The sequence below is a fragment of the Podarcis tiliguerta genome, assembly GCF_965153285.1.
Source record: "Podarcis tiliguerta genome assembly, chromosome: 14".
NCBI lineage: Eukaryota > Metazoa > Chordata > Lepidosauria > Squamata > Lacertidae > Podarcis > Podarcis tiliguerta.
In genome coordinates, this window is record NC_139547.1 from 22,151,209 (window position 1) to 22,159,104 (window position 7,896).

The following is a 7,896-nucleotide window of genomic DNA, read 5'->3' on the forward strand; positions in this document are numbered from 1 at the left end:
TTGAAAGCACACCTGTGCAAGTAGATAAATAGGTACCACTGCAGCAGGAAGGTAAACAGTATTTCTGTGTTCTCTGGCTTCCATCACGGTGTTGTGTCGCACCAGAAGCGGTTTAGTCCTGCTGGCCACATGACCCGGAAAGCTGTCTGTGGACAAACGCCGGCTTCATCAGCCTGAAGCAAGATGAGCGCCACATCCCATAGTTGCCTTGGACTGGACTTAACCATCTGGGGTCCTTTACCTTTACCTTTTTACCTTTACTTACATACTGCATTTCAGCATACAACAGAATTTTGAAATATATATTAACACAAAGATGTGCTTTCTGAAGAAGTACACTGTCATTGTATGTTTGCAAGTAAAGCAAATTATACAAAAAATGCTGTAAGTTTGCCCACATTCAGAGCAAGCCACACTGGGATAGTATTGCTCATGAAACTTCTTGGGAAGTGGGGCCACCCAGAAACATAAGTAGCAGAACGTCAACAAAAACCTTTAACATGATAGTGGTAGCTTTTCAAGTTCCTTCTGTGATACCATCATTTCCACAGATTTTACCACCAGTTTAAAGCTGGTCTATAAGGACTGCTGTTTTTCAACAGCTCAGAAAGGGCTGTGGCTGAAATAGAAGAGGTTTATGTATTTATTTTGCTGGCATCCCTTGTTAGCCCTGTCAAACATTTCTTGAAGGAATTTGCAAGCAGCCCTATTTTTAACAGCCGCACTATATTATCTTCATTACACATGAAGCTGTTGGAACATTTCTGAAGATAGGTTTGACTGAGTGGAGGAGGGCCCAAGTGTCACCCACACGCCTGTTGACTATCTCACTTCTCAAAAGTTTGACTCCTATGCACTTGGGAGGGATCTCTGGGGGAAGCTGCATTCTTCCTGTATTACATTGCTTTGTAGAAAGGTGATATGCTGAGATTTTTTTATGTGGTGTTTATTTTTACAGTATGCTTCCTTAATATTAAACTAGCAAGACACCAGCATGAGGCAGGTGCAGTAGTAGCAGCAAGGGACCTATACATTACAGTCAAGGCTATCTCCAGATTTGAGGAAGCCTTTGGCAAAGTGCCCTGTAGTTGTCCCTGCACTTCCAACATTTGACAGATGGCAGATTCAATTGCCCACAATGCTCCAAAGTGCCTGAATTATCATTGCTGCAGTGCACTGTGGGAAATTAAAATGTCCCTACAGGGTGTGTGTGCATGCACCATTTTAATTTTCTACAATGGTCTTGAGTTATGCTACACTGGCCGAGCTGCATCATTGTGGGAAATTTATATGTTCGCCCACCGCTACCACAGAAGCCTTCAGCCTGGGGCCCTGCCAAGATGCTGAGGTCTCACCATCTTGCCAAGTTTACTAGGCCTGATTAAAGCATTTTCTGAGAAGAGGCATTACTCCACCACCCTGTGTAGTCCACCTCAGTGGAAAGCTAAATTACCAACAGTGGATGGACATTTTGTTCCCAATGCCACTTCCCTCAACTGCAGCACTACACTTTCCCTCCACATGTCTCAGTTACATGAGACAAGTAAAAGGCAAAATTCGAAGAGCACCACAGGGGAAAACCTACCTATTGTCCTGGCTGGCCAAGTGTTTATCTCTCCTTTAACCATTGCTATTCATTCACTTTGTCCCATAGGACTTACTAGAGACCCCTGAGTGTTGCCTACCCCGAATCTGAATAATCCCACCCCTTCACCTGTATAGCAAAGATGTCACATCACAGCCATTCCCACAATGCTTTTTACTTCATTGGGCTATCTTTCCATTTTTATAGAGCAGTAGCTCTCAAACTCGCCTCCTATCACGGACCTCTTGAAAATTGCTGGGGGTCTTGGGTGGACCACTTAATCAACATTCATTGTCCTTGTTCTAATGAACAAAGCACATACATAAACTGTATTTTAATAGCCCTGACTTTCTAAAGCGATGGAAAATTCCGTAAAGTCTGGTGCAACCCTCCCCCCCCCCCCAGTTTTACAAGAGTCAAGTGGATATTCTCAACTGTTCCAAAAGCTTTACATGGATCACATGAATGGGGATTTGTAGACCACAGTTTGAGAACTTCTGCTACAGAGTGTGTGGATGGAACCCCAAGATTTCATGTGAGAAGGTCCATCCTTTTCTCAACTGAGCCGGCTTTGGAGTTTCAATCTAGGTTACAGTCAGTGTCAACTCAGTACATCAGTGCTATTAAGTTCTCTCATCAACAAATAGGAACGTGAGAGACCAAATTACAGAGCTTTCTAAGATGCTGGCCAGACAGGATGTATTTCAGAATCTGTGAATTATAAAATACTTCTGTTTCATCATGCATATAATGCCATTAACCAAATACAGTAATTAACAGAAGAGGTGTCTAGGGACAATGTGTGTTATCCAATAGATTTTTCATCCTGACCTCTCTGCAGCTGCTCTTGTTATTTTAAGTTACATGTCCCCTAGCAAGCTTGGTAGACAGTGCATGTCACAAAAATGCCTCCTGGAAAATACAGATGAGTCATTGTCAAAAAGATCCCAAGGTCATTACTCTATACAGCAGCACACTAGTACAAGCTTTTGGACTTTTGTCCTTCTCTGGTAGTGACCTCTGTCTTGAACATCACTGACCACTGCAGGAGGATACTTCTCAATGCAGTTTTATATTCTGCTGAGCATGACTGTTACCAAAAAAGGTTTTTGAAAGTATGAGCATAGAGATTTTCCTTTCCCTCCCATCTCACAGAAATTTGCACCACAAGCAAGTGGAACTCAGTTCACTTTACCTCACTATTTAAAAACAAGAAGCTGTCAGAGATAATCAGATGGTTTACTGCATGGACTCCTTAAAAGGGAAAGGAAGACACGATGACTAGCAGAACTGTGACCTTCTGTTATCTGCTCTTCTGCAACATTAGACTTTGCACTGGCAGTTTTAAACCACAATCCACTTACAAGAGCAGGACCATAGCAAATAACTCTGCATGCATAAAGCCTCAGGTTCAATCCCTGGAAAGTTATAGGGTCTCAGGTAGTAGGGATGGGAAAGAGCCCTTCCTGAGGTTCTGAGAGCTACGATTAGTTAAGGGACAGCCTATATTTGCACTTCTGCATTCGAAATGTAAGCTTAGCATCCAACCTTTTGGCACAGGGATGGGGGAACCTGTGGCTCCTCAGATGTTTTTGGACTCCCATCAGCCCATAAAATGGCCAAAATCAGGTGGGCCACATGTTCCCCATCCTTTGAGAAGATGCATGTGCTCCAAAAGGGGACCACCTTTTTTGACGTCAAGGACTGCATACTATACATGGCAGTTGTACCAGGCAGGGCCAACCAATAGGAGCCTCTGCATTCATCCCTCTCATTCACACAAACACATCTATTCACTCAAATGCACATCTTACCCCATTCTTCCATCCTTTCACTCTCTTCCATTCATTCTCTCTTCTGCTCTCTAGCACTATGTACACATCTTTGATTTAAGACACAGCAAGGTACTCTCCCTAACAATGCATTTCAAGTAGCATTCATACATGGCTGCACACACTGGAGAGGGGGTAGGTGTCTTCACCAATGTGCGTTATTACCTTTTTGGTTTCCTTGCATGTACAACCCCCCCAAAAAAACCCTTCTATTCATGAAGCTGTTGTCTGTGCATGTGCAATGGCTATCTCAAATGTATTTACCTCCACTTATCTGCAAAGGGCATTTTCAAATTGGATGGAAGCTGTTTTGAGGGGAAATGTCTCAAACTGCCATGTTTCTCAAGAAACTATAGGCTAGATCTGGATTGTGCTTAACACCAAGTGTGCAGGGCTTCGAACAACAGCAGTGGGAGAGCACTGGAACCAGAATAAATGGTTATGTGTACACAGCCTAGGTTTGGGGGAGGCCAAATCAAAGCAGGTCACATGGGGACAGAGAACAGATTTCTCACTTTTCAAACATAACAAAACAAGCCAGGAAAGAGGAGGCAAACAACCTACTTGTACTTCTTTTGTCGTTACCCGTGATACTATTGAAAGCACTCCAAACCCTCCTCCTAAAAACATTTTTCCTAACTGCTAGCTCTCTTCATGTGCAGCATATGGCTGGATACAACCCAGATGAAAAATGAACAGGTATGAATAACGATAGGAAAAATATCACAGTGGTATACAGAACAATATTTTTGCTTTTGTATCCTGATGAGAGCCAGTATGGCGTAGCGGTTAAGTGTGTCTGACTAGAACCAGTGAGACACAGGTTTGAATTCTGTCACATAGCTCCCTGGGCGACCTTGAGAAAGTCATCACCTCTCTTCTTAGCCAACTTGACAGGACTGTTGTCAAGATAAAGAGAGAGGATGAAAAACCATACCTGCCATCCTGTGCCCCTTGGACAGGTGGTGAGATTTAATAAAAAGGTAATTAATAATGTTGAATGCATTTCAGGCCGCAATCCAACTGGGTTAGGGAAGGCATGCTGCTTTTAACGTAACTGTGCTGAACTGTGGCCTTTAAGTGCTTGCAGAATTGTGTCCACTGGTCCAAATAATGATGCCTCAGAGCCTAGATCAGGGTTTCCCAAAATTGGGTCTCCACCTGTGTTTGGACTACAACTCCCAGCAGAACCAGTGAACAGGGATGATGGGAATTGTAGTCCCAAAACAGCTGGAAACCCAAGTTTGGGAAACTTTGGCTTAGATAAAACCTGTTCATTTCATATGTATTTTTAAAAGTGATTTCTAAAAATAATATAAAACATGTTTATAAAAAAGGAAGACACGTTCATTTTTAATGTTTAATACTTAATAAAGAAAAAAGTGCAAAGTCACAATAGCTTTAAACCATCACAGAAACACACACTGCATTTTAACCAACAAATACAAAAATGGCCTACAAAATCCCACATGACATTAATCCACCCAATTTCAACATGTCTACGGCCTCTGAAAACACCTACTGTAGCAAACTTTTGCCTATGGCAGCCTTCTGCAACCTGGTGCCCTCCAGACATTTTGAACTCCAACTCCCAGCAACCCCAGGCATCAGGTTAGGGGTGGCTGACCTAGAGCTACAGTTCTCCAACACCTGGAACTCCAACACCTTTTCCATTTCACTTGCACGGATATTGAATACTCCCATGACTTTGGCCCCAATCCAGCTAAAGTTGAAGCCAATGGAAAAAGTCAGTTACCACTAACTTGACTCCTTTGGCTTTAAATGAAATTAAGTCCTGCATAAGCTGGATCAGGGCCTGGGTTATTATATTAATGGGTATTAAAAAGCACTGGAAGAAAGTGTCACTTGAAACAGAATTCACTTCCCAAGTGTGCTTAAGATTGCAGCATTAAGGAGAAAAGTGCCCCACTTCTGAGATAAACTACAAGCATATATTCTACTGCATAACATTATACCCGCCCCCAACTTCCCACTGTTCATATTCAATTTTTTAAAAATGTTTGAATAAGCTCTGCCTGTGAGTAGAAACATTGTCTGCGGCAATGTTATTAATCTTTCTAGCTCGATGCTATTGAAACACAACTATTAAATAGGACAGACTGGCATATATGTGACAGGTTAGATCCTAGTAAGTTGTATTCTCTCTGGATAAAAACAAGCGAAACAGCAGCTTGTGCTAAGTGACGATTCAGTTTTAGGTGTAGAAAACCAGTAATGAAATATACCTAAGATTCTAAGTTTGAATCTGTAAGTGCATGTCCAGCCTTAAGCATCCAGTTGCAAAATCCCCCCAACAAAGCTGCAATTAAATCACTCTGAGAATTGCAACTTCATGAGGCCACTAGGTGTCTCCTAACAACCCTCAGCATGCTTAACAAGCTACAACTCCCAGAATACTTTGGGGGGAAGCCATGACTGTTTCAAGTGGTACAATAGTGTTTTAAATGTACTGTATAGTGCCGATGTGGTCTAGAAAGGCCTGGGACAGACTCATATGAAACTCCAGGAAGCCACTTCCAGTCATGGTAGACCGCAGATAGGCAACTTGTGGCCATCAACATGGTATGCAGCCCCCAATGCTTCCAAAGGCTGCCTGTCTTCCACCCTATCAGTTTTTCTCTTCCTCTTTGGTATCTCTGGCATTTTCCATGGCTTTTAAAAGTGTTCCTCTGTCCTGTTGTTGTTTAGTCGTTCAGTCGTGTCCGACTCTTCGTGACCCCATGGACCAGAGCACGCCAGGCACTTCTGTCTTCCACTGCCACCCGCAGTTTGGTCAGATTCATGTTTGTAGCTTCGAGAACACTGTCTAACCATCTCGTCCTCTGTCGTCCCCTTCTCCTTGTGCCCTCCATCTTTCCCAACATCAAGGTCTTTTCTAGTGAGTCTTCTCTTCTCATGAGGTGGCCAAAGTATTGGAGCCTCAGCTTCACGATCTGTCCTTCCAGTGAGCACTCAGGGCTGATTTCCTTAAGAATGGATGTGTTTGATCTTCTTGCAGTCCATGGGACTCTCAAGAGTCTCCTCCAGCACCATAATTCAAAAGCGTCAATTCTTCGGCGATCAGTCTTCTTTATGGTCCAGCTCTCACTTCCATACATCACTACTGGGAAAACCATAGCTTTTACTATACGGACCTTTGTTGGCAAGGTGATGTCTCTACTTTTTAGAATGCTATCTAGGTTTGCCATTGCTTTCCTCCCAAGAAGCAGGCGTCTCTTAATTTCGTGGCTGCTGTCACCATCTGCAGTGATCATGGAGCCCAAGAAAGTAAAATCTCTCACTGCCTCCATTTCCTCCCCTTCTATTTGCCAGGAGGTGATGGGACCAGTGGCCATGATCTTCGTTTTTTTGATGTTGAGCTTCAGACCATATTTTGTGCTCTCCTCTTTCACCCTCAATAAAAGGTTTTTTAATTCCTCCTCACTTTCTGCCATCCTCTGTCCTATATTTTATCAAAATAAATTGATGTATTTTTATTCCCACCCCACCTGCTTGTGTGTGTGGGGGGGCAGGTAGGAAACACCCCAGCTATCCGAGAACAAATTGGTAGGCTAATGCCATGTCTGTGACAAAGAGAGGGAGCAAGTTTAACACACGAAGGTTATAAAGGAATCACGTTCCCTTCCTTTGTATGACACTGTTTAGGGAAGTTTTTAATGTTTGATTCTATTTTTAATATTCTGTTGGAAGCCACCCAGAGTGGTTGGGGAAACCCAGCCAGATGGGCATGGTATAAACAATAAATATATTATTATTATTATTATTATTATTATTATTATTATTATGTATGTCAGAGTTACCCCCTCAAATGCTATGGGGCATACTTCTGAACAGACCTGAATAGGAGCGGTACTTATTCTCTGAAGTAGCCATGGTGAAAATTGAAATGAGGGTGCTCTTCGTTCTGGTAAACTTTTGTCTCCAGCTCTGCCCATTGTCCACTCTGGCTCCACCCACTGCCAGTATGCAGCCCCTGACAGATCACCCCCTTGGCTAGAGAAGGGTTGCACTCACGCCTGGCAAGAGCAATTCTTAGCTAGAGTGGACTGAGTTGATATAAGACAGCACTGAATGTTCTCAAGTCCGATTCCTTCCTTCTTGGCCTGTTAAAAAGTCACCTATTTGCTGGCTTGGGTTGGTTTAAAAGGAGATTGAGCAAATTCGGGAAGGTTAGGCCTACCAATGGCTATGGACAGGATCACCAAATAGAGGAGAATCACAGGATCATCACACCACTGAACCTCAGTTGCTGGTTCATGTGTGTGTAACAAAAGTTGAAGAGTGCCACTGCCTTGACATGCACTTCCTAGAGGCATCTGGTTGGCTACTCGGAAGCAGACTGCTAGACTAGATGGATACCTGGTCTAATTTACAATCGGAACTTCAGCCTTTCGTGGATTTTAAATTTCACACACCCCATCCTGCACCACATGCAACGAAACCTAAGTCACACAGCTG